The sequence below is a fragment of the Ochotona curzoniae genome, unplaced genomic scaffold (genome assembly GCF_017591425.1).
Source record: "Ochotona curzoniae isolate NIBS_2020 unplaced genomic scaffold, NIBS_Ocur_1.0 contig_1855, whole genome shotgun sequence".
Classification (NCBI taxonomy): Eukaryota; Metazoa; Chordata; class Mammalia; order Lagomorpha; family Ochotonidae; genus Ochotona; species Ochotona curzoniae.
This window is the reverse complement of record NW_024465226.1, coordinates 66,862-89,495: the sequence shown is the minus strand read 5'-3', so window position 1 is coordinate 89,495 and position 22,634 is coordinate 66,862. Positions and strand designations below refer to the sequence as shown.

At 44.1% G+C, this 22,634-nt stretch overlaps 1 long non-coding RNA gene and 1 pseudogene across 1 annotated transcript; one reads left to right on the top strand and one right to left on the bottom strand.

The window, feature by feature from the left end:
- Positions 1-12,808: 12,808 nt before the first annotated feature.
- LOC121148945 lies at positions 12,809-17,714 on the top strand. The gene is made up of 3 exons (XR_005882603.1): positions 12,809-12,821; positions 13,116-13,121; positions 17,493-17,714. It is a non-coding gene; the product is annotated as an uncharacterized LOC121148945 (long non-coding RNA).
- A 474-nt stretch (positions 17,715-18,188) lies between these two features.
- LOC121148937 lies at positions 18,189-18,704 on the bottom strand (annotated as a pseudogene).
- Positions 18,705-22,634: the final 3,930 nt, after the last annotated feature.

Genomic DNA, 22,634 nt, shown 5'->3' with positions numbered 1-22,634 from the left:
CACCAGGCACGCTTCAAGGCTAGGCTAGAGCTAGAGCTATCGCTACCACTTCAAGGCTATTGCTAGCTAGCACTAGGCTGCTTTGGCTTTACTGTAATAAATCTTACAAATGCTGTAACTGCTTTCACTTTGACACAACGGTTGAAGTCTTATCCAATAAACTTTTTTAAGAATCTTTACCGTATCGGGGTCTTGCTCGCGGGACGAGGGACCCTGATATTTGGGCTTCTCATGATATGAATAAAACTATTTTGAAAAGAGTCTATGGAACTATAATTTTAAGCACAAAGAAGGCAAATATATTACAAAGAAAATCATTAGACATTACAGATATGATTGTATTTATAAATCTATATATACAAAGATCTATATATATATATACAAAGAATAAAAACTAATTGGTCTAGATATTTATCCTGAATATATAAATTACGAAAATATTATAAACATCTTTGTCATGTAAATTTCAAAATTAACCACAAGGCACAGATTTGTAAATACAGAAGTTTACTACTTCAAAACGAAGCTTGCTGGCGAGGATGCGGGGAAAAGGAAACCCTACTCCACTGCTGGTGGAGCTGCAAATTGGTACAGCCTCTATGGAAATCAGTCTGGAGAACACTCAAACAACTCAAAATCTGCATACCATATGACCCAGCAATAGCACTCCTAGGAATATATCCAAAACACCTGTTTTACAACAAACCAACATGCATCCCTATGTTCATTGCAGCACAATCAGTAATTGCAAAAACATGGAAGCAACCAAAATGCCCATCAGCAGAAGATTGGATAAGAAAGCTTTGGTTCATCTACTCCATGGAATACTACTCAGCCATTAAAAAAAACAAAATGCAGTTCTTTGTGGCTAAATGGGCACAACTGGAAACTATAATGCTAAGGGAAATGAGTGAATCCCAAAAGATTAGATACCACATGTTTGCCTTGATTTAACTTGTCATTTTTGTTTGGTTGTTTGTTATTTTTTGAACCTGTCATTGATACTGTCTCAACCCAGATGTTTCGAAGAATGGAACTTGCATTATTTTTAACATATTGTTTACCCAATACTATGTCAATTAATTCCATAATGTTGTATATTGATACTGAGGCCTTGTTGGGGCTTTTAACTGACCGGATCTTTACTCTGTTAGCCCTATCTTCAGACCAGAGAAGGTCTCCCCAAGAGGCCACTGAACTTATCTGGACAATAAGACACTGAACTTTATGCTAGGCATGTGTTTGCAAGCAATGAATCTCAACTGAACTTGAACTATGGTTATGCAACAAGGTGGAGGAATCCACCATGGGGGGAGGGGTATGGGAGGGGTGGGGGGAATCCCCAGCGCCTATAAAACTGTACTACATAATACAATGTAAGCAACAATAAAAAATAAATAAATAAATAAATAAATAGCACAAAAAAAAGAAAAGTGTTAAATAATATCTATAGCATATAATGCTGAAGAGGAAGAAACAAAGTGAGAAAAGAGGAATGACAATCCACAAAAACAAGAATAAAATCTGCACAAGTCATATTTTGTTAAGATTACATATAAGCAGGTTATAGAGAATATAATGAACTGTTGTAGAAGTGGATACTTAGTTAATAGGCTTCCTACAAGGAAAGATACATTTTTATTACTTCCTAAGACAATAAAACCTTGGAATTGAATTTAAAAGGGAGCTTAATGTGAGCACACTTAAAACAATGGTTGCTGTATTAAAATTTGAAAATTCAAGATGTAAAAATTTGAATGTATAGAGAGAAGTTTAACACTATGATAGTGTCAAAGTGAATATAATAAAGATACAAGTAGAAGCTGTTAGATTCAAAGAAGAAAAGAGACAAAATGAATCTTATAATTCAGAAATTTTACCACTGAGGGGAGAATCTGATGCACTGCTCCCTGGTGGGGGTTGACCTGGGGCCACTTCCACAAGGCAGAGTGAGCACCTGAGTGAAATGGCCAGGAAGGGTATACCACACTGGGCTTTCAAATGTTACGCGTAGGGGAAGGGTGAAGGCAGCAGCTCCTTGTGCAAGCTTATTATGGGTAACATTGAGTACTCATCATGGTGATGCTGACCTTCTGCAGAGACAAGGCTGTGGGGATTCCGCATTCTAACATTCCTGAGTAGATTGATTTCAAATGACTGAATTCACCTCTGGAGTCACATGACTGAACTGGACTCACATCTGGTCTAGACAAGAAAAGCAAAATCAATAAAACTCCACACACTTGTAGTATATAAACTTCTAGTTTGAAACTGCCAAAATTTTGGTTATCTAACAAATGGCAAAATTTTCAATTTCAGACTTGCTTTTAACTTGTTAAGACTGTTATACAAAACACAATCTGCAGAATGCCAATTATTCTTTCATCAGAAATAATCAGCATCAAAGGACTCACGTTTACCAGCAGCCCCTGCACATACAAGAGAACTGCTTTGTGTTTCCACACCACAGCTGAGAAGGATGAAATGATGATATCCACACAGTACATAATCACAAGGAAACTCACCAGCACTGGGACAGTACAGGTGGCCCGTTTGCTGGGGAGATTCTTGGGGAAATGCTCATGCTGTGAAGGTACTCAGATTTCCTCTCATGGCTACATAAGAAAATTATCCTGTACATGCTGGAGAGCAGTATCATTCCTACAAAAAAGACATCCTGAGATAATGCAACTGTAAAAACTAGTGTCATGATGATGGGGTTCATTGAGGAGAGTGAGCAGTACTTACTGACATGGAGTACATTGGTTCTGTTGGGTTGAGCTACAGCATAGATGATCATGTTGCTATTGGAAGACAGGTTGAGGGACCAAAACCAAAGAAAGCAATGATAATATAATTTTTTAGTTTCTGTTTAAATCTTGACAGGCAGAAGGAGCTGGGACTGATGGTGATGACATGAATGATGCTCAGGAGATAGGTGGTGGAGTTGAAGAGCCCCCTAGACACTCTACCCATGTAGAGCAAAAGCAGTAACTTGATTGTGTGTGCAGACAAAATATTCAGTATGGTAATTAGCATCACAATGTGAACAGAGGAAAAATGGCAGGTGGTCATGTCTGTTGGCCTAAGGCTATGAAGCTGGTGGACTGTAAAGACATGGAAGACAAAGAGGAAAGCATTGGCTAAGATAGCAATGCCAGTTTGGAAAAAATTCACTGTTTTAATTACATAAGTTGAGGTTTATCTCAGGATACTGAAAACAGTTCAGGTACCTACAAAACAAAGGGAGACCTCATGCCATCAATGATCTCTCTGTGTAACAAAAATAATCACAAATCATCATTTTTACTTTACTTACCTATTTTTCATGGATTGTGAATGTTGAATAGAATACTTGGTAGTAAAACTTGTGCTGTATATTTTACAGCAAATTAAGTTGACCTGATACCTATTTTTGCATTTTTTGAAGATCCCTCTGTTTGTGGATTTCAAAACCATCTGCAAAAAACAATGTTACATCTAATTTTATTTTTTTCAAACATTTTGAAGTACTTTCTTTACACACAGCTGTACACACACAGATGAAGCAAAAATAACCTAGACTCAGAAATTAATGGCCAAATTTAAAAATTTTTTGTACAATCACATGACACTGCATAGTTGATTAATTGGCTATTGAACATTTTCCAAAGGTTTAAACTAGTAAAGCAAAAACATTTGTGTATCAGAACAAATCAATGCTTGTTCTATGAATGTATGAATGTGGATGTGCCCTGGCATCACAACATGGAGCCAGGAGAATTTGGCTATATAAAATTAAATTGATTAAATAGTCATTAAGTTGAATGACTATTTATATAGTTGAAAAATCATCATCAATTTCAATATTATATGTAATCATGTAATATATCTGTGTAATCATTGTCATTGCATATATATATTCATTAGATGTACATAGTCACAGACACAACACACACACACACATATACTATTGCATTGACCTAATTTTTACATTATAAACATTCAGCAAAATAACTACATAAAGGTGGATAGATAAAAATTTCAATGTTTTCTTCTTCCACCACAGTAATATGATCCAGTAATAGCACTTCTAGAAATATACCATATGATATGAAACATACCATATGATCCAGTAATAGCACTTCTAGAAATATATCCAAAACACCTGCTACACCAGAAACCAACATGCACCCTTATGTTCATAGTCGCGCAATTAATAATTGCAAAAACTTGAAAGCAACCAACATGCCTACCAACAGAAGACTGGATAAGAAAGCTATGGTTCATTAACTCCATGCAATACTATTCAGCTATTTAAAAAAAAAATGAAATGCAGTTCTTTGTGGCCAAATGGGCCCAACTGGAAACCATTATGCTAAGGGAAATGAGTTAATCCCAAAAAGGTTAGATATCACATATTTGCCTTAATTTAAGGTGAAATGATGTCAATATGAAAAATAATACCAGCTCTAGTTTTACAATGGATGTCCTTCATGAACAGTTACAAGTTCATCATGCTATTATTGACATGTTTCTTAATAGTGTAGGCATGGACATTGTCAGAGGGTCTTACTGTCAGTATGTATTCAGTCCTTTCACTGGGAGTCCATTTTTGGTCTGGATGCATAGCGATATATAGCACTTCGTCTCCACATCTGAACAGATCAGTCCCGGCTACACTTCCATTATATACCACTTTAAATACAGAACCTGTGAGCACAATTCAGAACAGGGTGAAAATAATACATTTTCATCAACATCTATCATAGCATCTATTCCTGCAAGGGGGGGTTTGATTCCCTTTTTTCACCACTGTTGTGAAGCATTTTTATGTTTGTAGCATGTTTGTTAACTTAGCTTTTTTTATCTTACATTTTATGCTAATAATCTAGAAATTCCATCTTGGCATGATTTTGCAATAAATGTTATTTATGTGGAAGCACTGAAATGGAAGAACGTTTGGGCACAACTTAAATTAATAAAACACTGTTTCCACTGATAAACTAATGTGACCCATCTGAGCCATGGGAGGCCCATCCTTCCCAATCACATATGAATGCCACTTGTCTGTGTTAGACCCTGCTGTGGAACCAAACATGCTAGGTTTTCTCTGCCAGGCTCAGAGAGAGCAGTTGCTGCTTTCTTTCACAGAAATATGTTGCTGAGATTAATAAGTCTATACACAATGTGGATGCAAAATTTTGCTAAGACAGTTATGGAAGGTATATCAATCTGACATATTGCAAATGAAGAATTCAGTAAGTAGAGTACATTGGCAATCCTTAAATATGCATTTGATGAGACATTTGAAAAATAGCCTCCCTAGAGGTGAAATCCTTGGAAATAACCCACTTAAAGACAAAAGCTTAGATAAAGTTAAAATGATGTTCTAGATTACTGGGATAATATTAAATGACAAAAAAAATGTATGCACCTTAAAATTCCTAAAGGTGTGGACAGGGTGGATTAGAAGTACTATTTAGGGAAATACAATAAGAAAATACCACTAGGGTAAGAAAATGAAAGTGACTTTAAAGCACAGGACTTTAAAGCATTGCATCCACAGGATCCCCAATTACACTGAGAGCTGATTTGTCATCAGAAACTCTACAGGTTAGCAGAGGGTACAGAGACATAGCCCAGATTCTGAAATGACTCTGTCAGCAATGCTGTATCCAGCAAATCTCTCATTGCTCATGTCGGTGAAATAAGGACCTGTAAATAAACAGAAACTGAAGGTATTTTTACCAACCACCACCCTAACAAGTTATGTTCAAGAATGTGGTGCACAGATAAATTGAGGATGATAATACAATGAAAGGAGAAGGCAGAAAATTTCCTGGTTAAAGTCAACTATAGATGCTACAAAAATCAAAAGATGAAGAAGGGTATTCTCTAATGATTAAAGTATCAATTCCACACTGAAGTGTATCTTACTCAACACAATCAAAGCACTATATAAAATCCAGGTCCATCATCGCATTGAACAAAGTTTGAAAGCATTTGCACATGTCTCTGAAACCTGCTAAGAGTGCCATGTTCACTAGTGACTAGTGCTGACTGCATATTGTACTTGAAGTGTTATAAAAAAGTCATTTAATAAGAAAAATAAATCAGAGGGATACAAATTGGTGAATCTTTACCTGTTTGCAATTGATAATGATCTCTAGAGTGGGACCAAAGTGTATACTGAGAGAATACTGTACTCTTAAGAGAACTTAATAAAGTTACAGTGCAGAAAATAGAAAAAAATGCAGCAACTTTGACATATAAAATAATGCTGTGACTATGAACTTGTAAGGTGTTTTACAAATTGTAGATAGAAAGCTAAATACCTTGGAGTACTTAATAAAGGATGACCAAGATATATACAGGGAAAACTTACAAAACCTGAATGAAAAAATTAAAGCTGTCAGAAAATGGGACACTATTTAAACCTCAATAATTAGCTTTGTATATGAAATTAAAATGTCCCCACTACCTGTTGCAGTGTACATATTGACTATATAAACCCATAAATGTTGAGGTTCTGGCACAATTGTGTAGTGGTTAAGGTCCTCAACTTGAACACCTGGGATCCCATATGTGCACCAGTTCTAATCCCGGCGCCCTGCTTTCCACCCACCTCCCTGCTTGTGGCCTGAGATGCAGTTGAGGACAGCCCAAAGCTTTGGGGCATTGCACCCGCATGGTAGACCCAGGAGAGGTCCTGGTTCCTGCCTTCAGATTGGCTCAGTTTCAGCCATTGCAGCCGCTTGGGGAGTGAATGATGGGACAGAAGATCTTCCTCTCTGTCTCTCCTCTTCTCTGTCTCTCCTCCTCTCTGTCTCTCCTCATCTCTGTATATCTGACTTTCTAATAAAAATAAAATAAATCTTTAAAAAAATTAAATAAACCAGGGACCCTCACCTTGAAAGCACCGGAATCCCATATGGTTGCCAGTTCTAATCCTAGCAGCCCAGGTTCCCATCCGGCTCCCTGCTTGTGGCCTGGGAAAGCAGCCGAGGATGGCCCAAAACCTTGGGACCCTGCACCCACATGGGAGACCCGGAAAAGCTCATGGCTCCTGGCTTTAGATTTGTGCAGTACTGGCCATAGGGGTCACTTGGGAGTGAATTATCGGATGGAAAAAATTCCTCTCTGTCTCTCCTCCTCTCTCTATATCTAAATTTGCAATAAACATAAAACAAATATAAAAAAAATGAAAGCATCAATGCATTGGTGATATTTTTCTCAGATCTAGAAAAAATGATGCAGGACAGTGGTGTAGCCAGCTCATCCTTAATCTATCAGTGCTGGATGTCATAGAGATGCTGGTTTGTGTAGAAGCCACTCACTTTGTGAACCATATGTCTATTGTGGTTGTAAATTAGCACAGGGTTGCCCTAGTTGGAATAATCTTCTAGCTCACAACTTCAGATCAATGCAGCTCTGATTTTGGTGTGCAATATGTATGTACATTCAGCAGTTGTAAGGCCCCACTCTCATTCCTACATGCAAAGAAAAAAAAAACTTACCTTCAACTAGAAACAAGTCATAAAGAATGATTCTGAAATTAATATGGAAATGCATGAGTAAATAAATTAATATGGAAACCCTGAGTAGTTAAATTGTTCTAACTGGAACAGAGCTGGAAGCATCATATCTTCAGGTTTCAAAAGATACTCTGTGCCATTTAAGTCAAAGCAGTCTGGCATTGGCAAAGCAAAAAAAATGTGCATATCAATTAAAATAAACATAACTCTGACAAATGAACACTCACACACACACATCCAAGGCCAGCTAATCCTAGACAAGAGAACTGTAATTACCTTGAAGGAGAAAGGAAAATATCATCAATAAACAATGCTGAGAAACCTGTGTTTATGTGTGAAGAAGTGTTAAATAAGAGCCTTCTTTTGCAACTACAACAATTCAAAACTTACTAAGGTTATAAATCTGCAATCAAATACCATCAAATTACTTGAGGAAATTCTCTGGAAACTCCACAACACATAGATAAAGGTAAAGACTTCCTGTAAAAGACGAAAGATGAACAGGCATCTAAGCAAAAAACACTGGCATCTGCACTGTGAAAGGAACAAAACTCTTTCAAACATCGCAAATGATGGAAAAGTAATATCAGAATGTATGAATAGCTCAAGAAGCTCAACAACACAACAGCAAAGAATCCATTACAAATGGGTAAAGATCAGCATAGGAACTTTTAAAGCATGAAATATAAATGACCAAAAAACATCATCAGAACTGTTATTTTTACATTATGTGTATATATCATTGAAAATGTGATCTCTGGTCTTAGAAAATTTTTGTACTATTTTATGGTTAGGGGCAATTTAGGCTTGTGAAAATAAATTGGTTCAAAATTATGTGCATATTTTAAGATAAGGAAGAAAGGAATGCTTATTGGGTTGGATTCAAGGGAATCAGTGGAGTAAGAGGAATGTGACTCTCTAATGTTTATATGAAATGCATAGTCTGTGCTGTTTGTATGAGTCAATGGCCTTACCACTTTTTACTTCTGGAATATTAGGCAAATTCATCCTGTGGATATAAAGTGGCTTAAACTTAAGTCTTTGCTGATTCTATAGTGAGGCTGGCTAGGCTGATTAACCCCAAGGAAGGACAGTGCAAAAGAGTCTTGCGTGGAGCACCAAGGCATTTCTTAGCCGGCATGCACTTTGAGGCTCATGGGTAGCTCAAATCCTCAAGAAGGGGAGCTCTGTGGATCCTTGATCCAGATGGCCACGGTACCATGGTTACAGGCCAAGCCTGTAGGCTACCTGGCAGATTTCTGGGAGTTTGGTGTGGTGTGCATGCGAGGGCTAACACCTGTGTGTGGAAGGACTACAGAAGGAATATCACTGAGAAGACCAATGTATTTGCAAGTAAAGGATGGGGCTGAGACCAAGTGGTTGGTGGAAGGAACAAGAGGACGATTAATGGCCAGACTGAATCACCAGCACACATAGGACACCTCAGCTGGTATAGTTAACATCACGACCAACAAGCACTACTCCATTGTGCACATGAAAGCTAGCTCTGGGGCCTTACTTGGCAGGGCTGGATCACAGTTCCCAACAGGGAGAAACTTGCCCCTGTGGAACTGCAATATCTGCTAGTGCACAAGATCTGTGGCTGGGAACAGGACTGGTTGTGAGAACAGGGAAAGCACTGACTGGGTTTGGGTTCCCATTGGAGAATGCCAAGGCTAGAATGGAGGCAGCATTCTGGACTGGATCTGGCTGCGATGTCACTTGGCATGGGTGTTGAGTGGGTGTGCTGAGCCCCAAACTGGGCAGGTTTTCATCACCTACTGGTTCTCATGAGAGCTAGGCAAGGTAATATAGAAGTGACTGGACTATGGCTTGGCTCACACTGTAACATGTGAGAGTTGTATCTGAGGGTGGATCAGGTGTGACTGGGCTGTAGCGCTCAATAGTACAAATCAGAATACTGACTGGACCATTTGGGCAAGGACACTTTCCCTGCCACAAGAGGTACTAAAGCTTTTCTGACCAAGGACCCACTGGTGTCTGCAAGATTTGACGCTGGGTGATCTGATAGAGGAGTCTGGAGAATTTCTTCATCAGGACACCATCCCTTCAGATGAGTGTAATTACCACAGCAAGGAGTATTTCATACACAGCTGGGTTACATTACCCACTAGACACACGTGGGTTAGGTCCAGGGGTAGGCTAGAATGGATCAGATAATAACATCTACTGACAGATTTGAGAATCAGGATGGTCTTGATTAGGTCCTGGTTCAGCTGCAATACCAGTCAGTTCACATTTAGAATGCTGAGGTGTGGTAAGCCATGCCACTCTGGGTGAGGTGGGTACCAGATCCATGTGTCCCAGAGTGGAGTGCCTAGCTGGGCCTGCAGGCATGGTAGCTGCTGGGTCTGGTAGTCTTAGGAATGGGTTTCACACATGGCCCTGGTTGCCTGGCATGGGTCAGGTGATTAACCTGCACAGTGAGTTCCAGGTTCTTAAACCCCAGGTGTATGGAGTGCTGCCAGGCTTGTGTCACATGGCCCGGATCCCTGCACATACCTACATGAAACTATAAAAGTATTAGAAGAAAACACAGGAAACACAACTTCAGATATCAATATAGGAAATCTGATGTGGACAAGACCTCAAAGTCATTGGAAAAAATGGAAAATATGCTAATGAGACTGTATCAAACTTTCAGACTTATCATCAGAAGAAGCAATAGGCAATTGCAAGAATGTCAGAAAATATTTTATACACACACAGACATGGATGTGACCGCATCATCTCATATGATCACTGGTATTGATCCAGATCCCAATTTATGGCCTAGAAACCACAGAGAATAGCTCAAGTCCTTGGGCCAATGCACCCATGTGGGAGTGCTGCATGATTTAAACTGGCTCAGCTCCAGCCCTTGCGACCATTTGGAACATGATTCAGTGGAGTGTAAATCTCTTTCACTGTCTCTCCTTCTCTCTTTGTGTCAATTCTTTTCAAATAAAAAAAAAAAAACCAGCGTTTTAAAAATGAAGATTCTTGCGGCAAACAAACATGTTTTAATCTCCTCAAAAACAGCCATTAGAAAAAGGTCATTTAAACATCAATGAAATACTCTGGTTTCTCTTCAGATCCTATAAATCTTTTGCCTTTTACTACAATCAATGAAGACCGGGTAATTGGTGTGGTGTTCAATGTCCCTTGGAAGCTCACACCCATATTAGAAATCCTAGCTGGAGTTCTGATTCTGCTTTCTATTCCAGGCTCCTTGATTAGGCTATTCTAATATTCCACTTATGCAGATCTACTAAGAAACCATTTCTAATTAAGTACCCAGTCATGTGCTCAAGCACCCATAGCTTGAATTTTCTGCAAATCCAACAAGCTTCCAGACCACTAATGAGATTCAGGAGTGTGCAATTTCTGATGTGCTCACTTCAATCCATTCTATAGCTTAATATACCTACAAATTAGAATTAGTGTATGAACCTTTTTCCTCTTAATATTTCTGAAAATCCTGTTTCTAATTCTAATACAAGAGTGCAATGAGTAGTGACACATGAATAACAGTACAGAGGATTTTGTTGCACAATGACATTTTTAATTGTGCTGCCCCAATATAGTGAATACATGTATCTCTTTAAAGATTTTGAGAACACATATATGTTACATGACAGATTGTTGAAGATTTGCTATTCAGCAGTGATTGCAGTGACTTGGTGTTTATTAAGCCATTAAAATGACCAGAATGTTATGTGAATTTGAATATTAATTGATGAAACAGCAGTCATCAGATTGTGGTAGAGAAATATTTGATTAATTGTGTGATCTGAAGGTGAGGTCAGCCTGGATTTAGGAAAACTATGATGAGTGTCCAACCTTGTAGCATAGTGGTTTCCTAGTTGTCCTAACAGAGTCACAAAACCACCCACCAGTCCCTGTCCCACAGTCACCAGCGAGGCCTCTCTGTACACTCTCAGGTCTGACACTTTGAACTCTGATATTATCACCCCAAACCAGACATCACAGGCTCCCTCCAAGTTGTAGCTGTGTTAAGTCTGCATGAACCCACTGCCAGTTCACCTTTGTGAAATGCAGCTCCAAAGAGAAACACCGAGACACTGGAAGTCACACTGCAGAGAGTTCCCAACATGAAACACAGTTGAGTATGCAATCTGTGTGCCCTAGAGTATTCTAAGAATCCCTGTTCTCTGTCACTGTCCTTTTATGCAGGAACTCAGCTGTCATGTGTCTGTGGTTGGTGGACTGAAGCTGATGTTGTAGGAAATGAGCCACAAGGGGCAAAAACAAATGCACCTTGTGAGGATGATGCTGATCCCTAAGGACTAAGAAAAGTGTTTGTAGGGATCAGAGGGAGGAAGACAATCAAGAAGAATCTTCATTTCTCTTGGCAGAGTGAGAATTTCCAAGCTTCTTAAACCCTGCGTGTACTCTGTTTATGTTCTTTATGTTGATGATATTTGAACTGAGTAGAAAAGGAATATTACTTGGCTTCTCTTATTCACATAAATGCAATAATTGATCCTTGGTCTCTACTTCGGATGCCCCAGGCAGTTCACAGCCCAGAGACAATAGTACGACTGTCCCTCAGGCCTTGTCTCAGCAGGACTTTGGTGTGCTCCGTGAGACCCAGGCACTTGCTGTACAGATGTGCTTCCTTATAGGGGTAATTTACAGTTTTGTTTTTGTTTGAAAGAGTAACAGAGAGAGAGATAGAGAGATAGAGAGATAAATAGATAGATACATAGATAGTTAGACAGACAGATAGAGATCTTCCTTCTGTTGGTTCACTCTACAGCTAACAGAATAGATGGGGCTGAGACAGGACACAGCCAGGAGCCAGGAACTTCAAACGGATCTCCATGCATGTGCAGGGTCCTAAGTACTTGGCCATCTTTCACTGCTTTTCAAGGCCATCAGAAAGTGAACAGAAGTAGAGTAGATAAGACATGAACTAGTGTCCATGTGGGATGCTGGCATTGTAGGTGGTGACTTGACCCCCATACCACAATTCCAGCTGCTCAAGTTTCTGAAACCCACCCATACCCAGAGATGAGCTGGGGTGCCAATAACTCACCACAGGAAGCCGAACCTATCCGGCACAAGGTCTTCACTACAGTAGTTTTCTTCTCCAATATAAAAAAGGGCCTTTGATAGGGTCCCTGTAATCAAGAGAGGAAACCCAGGTCAGAAGCCAAGGGTGCTCAAAATCAGGGACAGCTGACCCATCCCTCTCTGTCCCCAGGGATGCCAGGATCAGTGATTACGCACATAGCCAATGAGGCAGTGACTCACCCCTATCCTCTAGCCACCTGGCCTGTACCTTTTCATACCAACAGAAGACTTGAGTAGGCTCCTTGTCCCTCAGATTTTTCAGGATGGCCCAGTCATGTCTGTAAGATACACAATCAAGTATGACCCAACACAGGTGAATCTACAGCCCTCCGTGCCCCAGGATTTGTCCACATGGTCAGAGATGAGGACCCACCATAGCCAGGCTGAAGGCAACTGATGGCCAGTTCCCAAAGGACAGGACAGAGGGGTGGTGATGCAAGGACAGCCTCTGTCTGGCCTCCTAGGAATGACACTCCTCTTCTAGCTGGGTATCCACAGCCAGGAGTCACCCTGCCCCTCTCAGGCTTCCTGCATCCCTAGGAATCTCAAAGCCAGACCCACTGTACCCCACTGTAGCCCAAGCTGATGATAAGAGTAGAGCAGAATAGGTGGTTGTGGTCACACTCAGACCCCACACAGACACATATTTATACTCAGTGCATAATACAGTGTAGGACTGAGGTGGCTGTATACCCACCCTGCCCATAGGGGCACCAAGGACTCAGTAGAATCACCCATGGACACAGGATTGGGAGACCAAGGACATCTACCTGGAAGTAACTGTCCCAATACCACAACTCAGGCAGAGAGTAAGTCCCACTCACCTCAAATCAGAATCCATTTTGCGCTCCAACTATGTCTCCTGCTTCAACCACCAATACCTGTATAGGTTGGCAGTCAGCAGACTACAGGCCACTTTGGCCTAACCACCCAGAGGGTGCGCCTCTCAGTGACTGTGATGTCATAGAATGCTGCTGGTCACTCACATGTAGTGGCTCATGTGGTATGAGGGTCAGGGTTCTAAGTATCACTTTTATGAAACACCACCAGTGATTGGCCCTGTGGCTTCTCCAAGGCCAGGTGAAGAGGGAAGAGCTGAGGGTCATGTGCCATGGAACCAGGTTGCCAATGCCTCCTGTCACCTGCTGGAAAGGTCCCATGTCCCATTAGACCTGCCCCTCTTTCACCTCTTCCTCTACAGTTCAATTCCAGAACAGCTGTGAAGGCACGTTTTTTCTTGAGTATATGGTAGCAAAGGAAGCTCACACATGGCTCTGCTCCAGGTGAGGTCCTCTTACCCTATGCCTATTGTTGCAATGACCAGATGTGGGGAACCACAGGGCACCACCCCAGCACTGTCAACTCCAGCACTTTCTTTTCCTCCTCCCTGGTGATTCAGGTGTTGGACAAAGGGATTCCTGCTGGGATAGAGGGGAGAGGAGCAGCCAGGTGAGCATTGCTCGCCCAGACCTCAAACCAGCCTGGCTTGACTATGTAGAGCAGGAACCAAGACCTTGTCCTGGACACTGAGTAGGGGCTCAGGTATGAACAGCTGTGACTGCCCAGTGCCAGTCCTCAACCCATAAGCAGGTGACACTGGCCAGGTGCTGAGCACAAGGACAGGTACAGCACATGTGTGCAGGAGAGGTCTCAGGCCTGCAGTTCCTGAAGTGCTCACTGCCATGATGGTCAGCCATGGGGGATGCAGCAGACACTGTCAGCAACAGCTCAGCCCTGTCAGCACCAGAGGCACCATCATGGTCAGCATTGACTCTACAGAGGCCAGACACTCCAGCACATTGGACCCAGACTCCTGGGCTCTGGCCTAGCCTGGCTGCCTGAAGCGTCCTCCTGCACACCCTGGGTTATGTGGCTTCCTGCTGCCACCCTGGCTGACTTCTATGTGGGTCCCCCCTATGTTCCTCTGCGTGTGTGACACAGTTGTCCCCAAGGGGGCTACCATCTAAGGGTCCCAGGGAAAGCTCGGTGTTTTCTTTTCTCAGCTTGGCATAGAACTAAAAATTTGGGAATCGGTATGTTTCTAGCTCAAGATTGCTTTCAAAGTGAAAGCCCCTGATAGGATGGAGCCTGAAGGTGGGGTTCTTCCAGGATCTGTCCTGGATTTCAGGAAATCTTGGAGGGTTAAGGGCTCCCTGACCCTCACGCTGTTGCTTCACTGGGAAGCATTGCTCTGGTGGATGCTTTCCCAGATGGGAACCTAGGAGGCCTTTGGCATTGCTGGTGCCTCATCAGTTAAAAAAATACCTAAGCAATTACTGTGTTGCCTACTTGTACATGTTATCTTCTGACCACAGATAAGGGACAGATGACAACTCTCCTGACACAATCATGGAATGTGCCAACATGGGACAGTGATGATATACTTCTCGAGGGGGGTACATCTCCATAAGGCTTGCCTCTGTCCCTGCCCTTTCCCTCCGCTCCATCACAGCTGAACAGAATACTTGCTCATGATTTCATGTCCCACACTTTGCATCTACATTCACACCTGCCACACAGCACAGTATAGCAGTGAAGTAGCTGTATACATGTTCTGAGCACAGGGACAGCCCTGAAGGTTCAGTGGTGTCACCCATGGGCATCAGAAATGTGAACCCAGGGACACCGACCTGGGAGTGACTGTCCCCATGCCACATCACAGGCAGAGAGTAAGTCCCACTCACCTCAAATGAGAATCCATCTGGCACTCCAACTATGTCTCCTGCTTCGACTACCAATACTTGTGTAGGTTAGCAGACAGCAGGCTACAGGCCACTTTGGCCTAACCACATAGAGGGTGCACCTCTCAGTGACTGTGACGTCATAGAATGCTGCCAGCCACTCACAAATGACATCATTTGTGGCAGGAGTTAGAGTCCTAAGAGCCATCTACCTTAAAAGCCACAAGAAGACAAAATCCTTGAGCTAGTATTCCAAGTAAAAAGTTTGAAGACCTGTTAGGGAAACTTGGGAAACTCCCTGCTAGACTGCAGCTCTGGGTAGTGTGCAATCTGTAAGTTTAAGCCAAGACCTGGTGAACAGGCCAGACCAGGCTGGGCTGCAGCATCTGTTGACACATGTGTGGGCTGTGTCTTGGAGCATGCTGGCCAGTGTCAGTCCAGAGAACACACTGACACAAGTGAGAGTCAGGACAGGGTGCAGGCCAGGCTGGCTTGGACCTCAACACATGTCAATTGACCCAAGAGCTGGGTTTGGGTCAACCTGGGCTATGCTGCACGTGCCGTGAGAGCTGGTACTGGAGGCTGGCAGGAACGAGCCAGGCTGTAACACCTGTTAGCAAATGCTGAGATTGGGCATTGGATGTTTCAGACTAGGATGCAGCGTCTGCTGGCTCACACAAGACCTGGGGTGAGAGTGGTCCTGATAGAGGAATTTTAGGCACTCCCTTGCAGGGCTGCTAATTCCACATGTGAGTGTGAGAGTTGTGCCTGAGGGCCAGCCACTCTGGAGACAGGAAAGGCTGGGATAGGTCTCAGCACCCCTGATGTCTTTAACAGCTAGGATGGAAATGGGCTAGCCAGGCTAGGCCACAGCACCAGCTGGCAAGTGCTTGGACTGGGTGCAAGTCATGGTAGACTGTACTGTGGTACTCATCAGTAAGAGCTGGAACAAGCCTGGCAGGGGAAATGTGAGCACTGCCCTCCTAGGCTGTTCTCCCGCTGGTGAGCACAAAGACCAGGGCTGGGTGTGGGTCCGGCAGGACAAGGTGGTGGAACCTGTTGTCATACATGAGGGCTGGATGGTGAACTAAGCCACAGCACCTTGGGTGTGCATGAGAGCCAGGTGGAATGTGTGTTGGGATGGACAAGGCTGCAGCAGAGGCTGGCATGCACAAAAACCAGGGTTTGTGGGACTTATTGGGGGGCACCCTGAGTAGGCCACAGCACCTGTTGATATGCACCATTCAACCAATCATTTAGTGAGTTTAAAGGTGATATACAACTCTTTTTGCCCTAGGAGATTAAGCTTTGGAGAATGTTCATCACCCATTTAATCAACCGAGCATTGATTCCTACAGTAATTCATGGTGTGTGAGTATGTATTTACAGAGAAACCTTTTCAAACTCTTTGAAAACCAAATAATTATCCAAAGGCAAACCTGTAAGCCTAAACCTAGGCCTAAGACTAATGTCTAAGGCCTTCCTGGAAGTCAAAGCTTAAGGCTCAAGGCCTCCTTGTAGGTCTAAGCCAAGTCTCAGTGTAAGGCCTAAGACATACTTGACAGCCAAAGAATAAGGCCAAAAGGCATTCACATAAGCCTAATTTTTTTTTGTTAAGATTTATTTTTTTATTCATTTATTTATTCTTACAAATTTGTTTTTCATTTTTTTTTTTGCATTTTAAAATGCTTAAATTTTTTCCTCACTGAAGATAGCTTACTGTAACATCATGTCTTTGAAATAAAAGATCCAAAAGCAAAACAAACCAAAAGCAAAGAAAACATGAAGACACAATAACACGGAGCCAACAAGGCTGTAGCTGAGCAATTTACGAAGCCCGGAAGACAAGTAGGAAATTTCCTTTTTGGCAGTTCTGTTTTTGGGACTCTGTAAGATTTGGCAGAAAGACTTTTTGTAAGCTGATGGTTGTGCTGTTTAAAGATGTGGATAGGAACGGAGGAAGTCTGGGCCTACTGGGAAAAGAGATGGATATTGAGAAAAGCCTAAGGGTTTCTGTGTGCACTTGGGGTAGTTTGTTCTTTTTCAGCTGAACACTCCTGTGGTTGCAGGATGAATAAAGACATGCTTACTACCGCATTATCACGATGCAAGATGAAACAGCAAAGGAGGGTCCAGCTGATGGGGGTCCATATCAGCCCCACTGATGGCACCCGAGGCCATCTTGGCACCTAAGGTCCCATGGGGTGAGTCACAGGCAGCAAGCGGGACTAGCCCTTCCTCCCTGTTCTCTCCTCGGTAGGGAACTCAGCTCTCGCAGAATTCAGGGTGAGAGGCACAAAGCACATTTGCTTTTGTTCTGCTTGCTTTTGGTACTGTTTCTATGTCACATGTTCCTATGATTCAGTTTTTTTTTTTTTTTGGCATTATAGTTGAAGAATTATAAAATCTGTCGTCTTAATACATTGGGCCCAATTTATAATCATCTGATTTTTTAAAACAAAGCCACATTTCCTAGTTTGGGTTCGGCATTTGAGAAAATACAGAAACTTCTTTCTGCTTATCCTTGCTGTTTGATCCTCTGCAATGCATGAACCCTGCAAAGAAATGCATCCAGCAATATCCATCATTAAAGGATACCTTATCTAAATTTCATTCTGCCACAGTGGATCAATGTTTTCTGATTGTTTTTCTCAAGGAAAATATTCCCAAAAGGAAAATATACAAACAGATGCACAGATGGATCAAACAAACAAAACCCAGACATAGATTACATATTGTTAACCCCAAGAGAAATCCGTCTGGGTCGGAGGTACAGGGCACATTTCTCATGTGTAGGCTCAGGCGTTCCATGGCTGGGTGTGAACGGCCATCCACTGATGAACCTCGGCAGTCCATCTCAGTTCAGAGATGGGAGCATCTTTGGGCTTCATTAGCCAAACATGCCCCGGTAGAGCTGCTTCTCTTTCCTATGGTAGCTGCTGAGCTCTGACTGTCTCAACTGCAGGTACTGCCAGACATTGGCATCTTTGGGCTGCTGACTGATGGCAGCCAGGAGATAGTGCCAAGCCTGGTTGTATTCCTGCAGATGGAAGAAGGCCACTCCAGCCTGATACAAGGCCTTGGCATTGTCAGGCTGCTGTTCCAGCACCTTCTGACTGTACTCTCTCACTCTTTCGTAGTTCACTGGCTCCATCTGAAGCAGGCAGCCCGCCAGGATGTTGTACCAGTCAGTCTAAAGGGTGTACAGCACGCTCTCCTGCTCGGGCATGAGAGCCAGGCCCTGTGGCCCCAGGTCAGCTATCGGGGAGGGCAGACTCGAGTCCAGGCCCCGTAGCTGCAGCAGGGCTCAGTGGTACCTGCTCATGGCCTCTCGGTATTTCCCTTCCTTGTACCATTGGTTCCCTTCCTCCTTGTATAGCTGAGCCTCCCACAGGTGCACCTCCATGCCTTGCTGCAAGCTCGTGGACGAGAGGGGACAGACCCCTCAGCCCTGGTGGGCAGCTCTCCCCAGGGAAGGGAGCCTCCTCTCCCCTGCAGGATGTCGGAATCCCCAATGGTTCAAGGAACTAGGGAGCAAAAGAATGCTGGAATCTGAGGCTAACACTTAAGAGATCTCCTCAAGAGAGATTGATTTCTTTCCATGCAAAAGTCAGATATACAGAGGGGAGAAAAGAAAGGAAGCTCTACAGTCCGATGACTCACTGCCCAAGTGACCGCAACGGCCAGTAATACGCCCATCCAAAGCCAGGAGCCACAAATTTCCTCCTGATATCCAACCAAGGTGAAGGGTTCCAAGGCTATCCAAGGATGGGCCATCCTCCACTGCTTTCCTAGGCCACAAGCAGGGAGATGGAGAGGATGTGGAGCCAGCGGGATTAGAACTGGCTCCCATATGGATCCCGGTGCTTTCAAGGGGAGAACTTTAGCTGCTAGGCCATCATGCCGGGCCTGACCCTGCTTTCTTCCAGGAGATGGGGAATGTGCTGGGGATACTCACGCTGCTGGAATTCCAGGGCACAGGGTCCAGGGCGATGGCTCAGTGGTTATCACCTCCCGTTGCAAGCACCAAGGTCTCCTACAGTCACAGGTTTGAGTTCTGTCTGCTCCACTTCCCACCCAGCTCCCTGCTTGTGGCCTGGGAAAGCAGTGCAGGATGACTCCAGTGCTTGGGACCCTGCACCTGCATGGGAGACCAGGAGGAAACTCCTACTTCCTGGCTTTGGATCATCTCAGCTCAGGCTACTATAGCCATTTGGGGAGGGAGTCAGCAAATAGATGCTTTCTCCCCTTCTGTCTGTAATTCAGCCATGGAAATAACATTTTGTTTTTCTTTCTGAGAAAAGCCAGGTCTATTCAGGGTAGACTGGATTCCCAGCTCAGGCGAACACCTGAACTGGTCAACTCTAGACAGTAACACAGCAGAATGTTGCAATCAGAATGCAAGCACGGACAACTCATGCAGGAAAGCGCCGATAAGTCTGTGAAAGGTAAAACCTAGAAAGGCACCATTGAGAGAATGAAGGTATGGGCAATGGAGAGGAGAAATACACGTCATACCTCTGAAAAAGAAGTAATTGCTGCAAGCAAGTTGTTTGAAGATGTGTTTGTTTTTATTGGAAAATCATAATTACCTGGAGAAGGAGAGAGACAAAGATCTTCCATGCACTGGTTCACTCCCCAAGTGTCCAAAATGGCCAGAGCTGAGCCAACCGAAGCCAGGAGACAGGAGCTTCCTCCAGGTCTCCCAATGTGTGCGGGGACCCAAGGCTTTGGGCCACAAGCTGGGAGTTGGAACAGCAGGGGTGCAGCCACTGGGACAGGATCTGGTGCCCATATGGGATCCCAGTGAATTCAAGGTGAGGACTTTAGCCAGTAAGCTACTGTAATGGGCCTCTGCAAATCAATTTTTTTTAAAATGCTCATTTTTATGTGAAAAACAGAGTTCCAGAAAAAGAGAGCAAGAGATCTTCCATACACTGGTTTACTCCTCAAGTGGCCTCAAAGGCCAGTGATGAGCCCATCCAAAGCCAGGAGCTGGAGCCTCTTCTGGGTCTCTGACCTGGGTGTAGGGTCCAAGGCTTTTAGTCATGCTTCTCGGCCTTCTCAGGCCATGAGCACAGAACTGGAAAGGAAGTAGAGCAGCTGGGATACAAACCTGCAGATGGAGCATAATTTTGGATTGCCACTGAGCTGGACCCCTGTAAATCAGTTTTTGAACAGATGGATTGATTGATTGACTGATTTGAAAGAGAGAGGGGAGGAGAGAGAGCTTTTGCCCACTGACTGGTTTCAAAGTGGCTGCAGTGGGCATGTCTTAGGCTTACAGGTAGGCCTTAGGCCTTGGACTAAGGCTTAGTCTTATGGTTAGGCATTAGGCCTTAGGCTTTGGCTTACCTGTAGGTCTAAGGCCTTATTTTAGGCTCATGGTTAGGGCTTAGGCCTTAGGCTTAGGCTTATGGGTCTCCCTTTCCAAAGGACTTGCCATGTTGGAAGGACTTGCCAAGTAGGAAAGTGGGTTCACACGCAGCGGGTCACCATGGATGCTTGCTTTTCCTGACCGCTGCTGAGCCCTGGTAGAGCGGCCATCTGCTCCTGGCCATCCCTTGACCGCGGTGCTGCTGCTGCCCTGACCATGCTCCTGGCACAGACCACAAGACCCTGCCTGGACATGACAGGTAGCATGGGCCCTGCATGGACACAAGCAACCCAGGTGCAGGGGACAAGCATGAGCAAGCGTGGGAGCGTGGGCCAGGCATGTACACAAACTGCGAGAGGGAGATATGTGTGGACACAATCTGGGCCGTGGGCTGGACATGGACATGACACAGGAGTGCAGACCTCACATGGACACGACCTAAGCGCGTAGTCACCTTGTTGACATGCCTCGAGTGTGTGAACCCTGCATGGACACGACCCGGGCATGCAGACCCCAAGTGGACACGACCCGGGCAAGGGCCCGGAGTCCCTGCACACCATGCATGCCAGGCACCAGCAACCCTGAGCCAGGGCTGGACCCGGATCAGTACATGCCCGCCAGCCCGCAAGAACGCTGGTGGCCCAGGGTGCTTATGCAGCCTGCCCTGTGGCCTCCTGCTCCCTCGGGCCGTGTCCTCTGGATGTCCAGGCCAGATGCCAGTACCGCCGCCTTGGCCTCCTACCTGCTGGCACAGGGAGACTTCAGTCAGTCCACACCAAGACTCCTGCCTTGGAAGTGACCTAGGGAAGGCCATTGTGGAGGTTTTACCTACTGGCTGCCTGGGGGAGATGCGCAGGACCCCAAGGTGTCCCTGATGACCTGCTTTTTCTCTTTTCTTTTTTAAGATTGAATTGTTTTCATAGCAAGGTCAGATATACAGAGAGGAGGAGAGGGGCAGAGAGGAAGATCTTATGTCTGATGATTCACTCCCCAAGTGACCGCAACGGCCAGTAATACGCCCATTCAAAGCCAGGAACCACGAAATTCCTCCTGATATCCAACCCAGTTGCAGGGTTCCAAGGCTATGGGCCATCCTCCACTGCTTTCCTAGGCCACAAGCAGGGAGATGGAGAGGATGTGGAGCCAGCAGGATTAGAACTGGCTCCCATATGGATCCCGGCGCTTTCAAGGGGAGAACTTTAGCTGCTAGGCCATCATGCCGGGCCTGACCCTGCTTTCTTCCAGGAGATGGGGAATGTGCTGGGGATACTCACGCTGCTGGAATTCCAGGGCACAGGGTCCAGGGCGATGGCTCAGTGGTTATCACCTCCCCTTGCAAGCGCCAAGGTTTCCTACGGTCACAGGTTTGAGTTTTGGCTGCTCCACTTCCATCCAGCTCCCTGCTTGTGGCCTGGGAAAGCAGTGCAGGATGACTTCAGTGCTTGGGACCCTGCACCTGCATGGGAGACCAGGAGGAAACTCCTAGTTCCTAGGTCAGCACCTGCGGTTGCAGCTAATTGGCTAATAAGACAGTGGATCCATGATCTCTCTCTTTGTGGAATTCTGTTTTTCAAATAAAAACAAGCATCTTTAAAAAAAAATGATCTGCAGGGTCTTAGTGTCGTAGCTTAATGCTTAAAATCCTCACCTTGCATTCACTGACATCCCCTAGGGGCATCATTTCCTGTCCCAGCTGCTCCCATTCCCTTCCAAATTCCTTCCTGTGGCCTGGGAATGCAGTGGAAGATGGCCCTGATCCTTGGGACACTGCACCCATGTGGGAGACCCAGGAAGGTCTTAGCTTCTGTGGACACTTGGAAAGTGCATCAGTGAACTGAAGATCTTTCTTTATCTCTCTCCTTCTCTGTATAAATATGACTCAAATAAAAACAAGTCTTCAAAAAATTGATTTGAAGCAATTACTTCTTTTTCACAGGTATGACATGTAGTTTTTTCTTC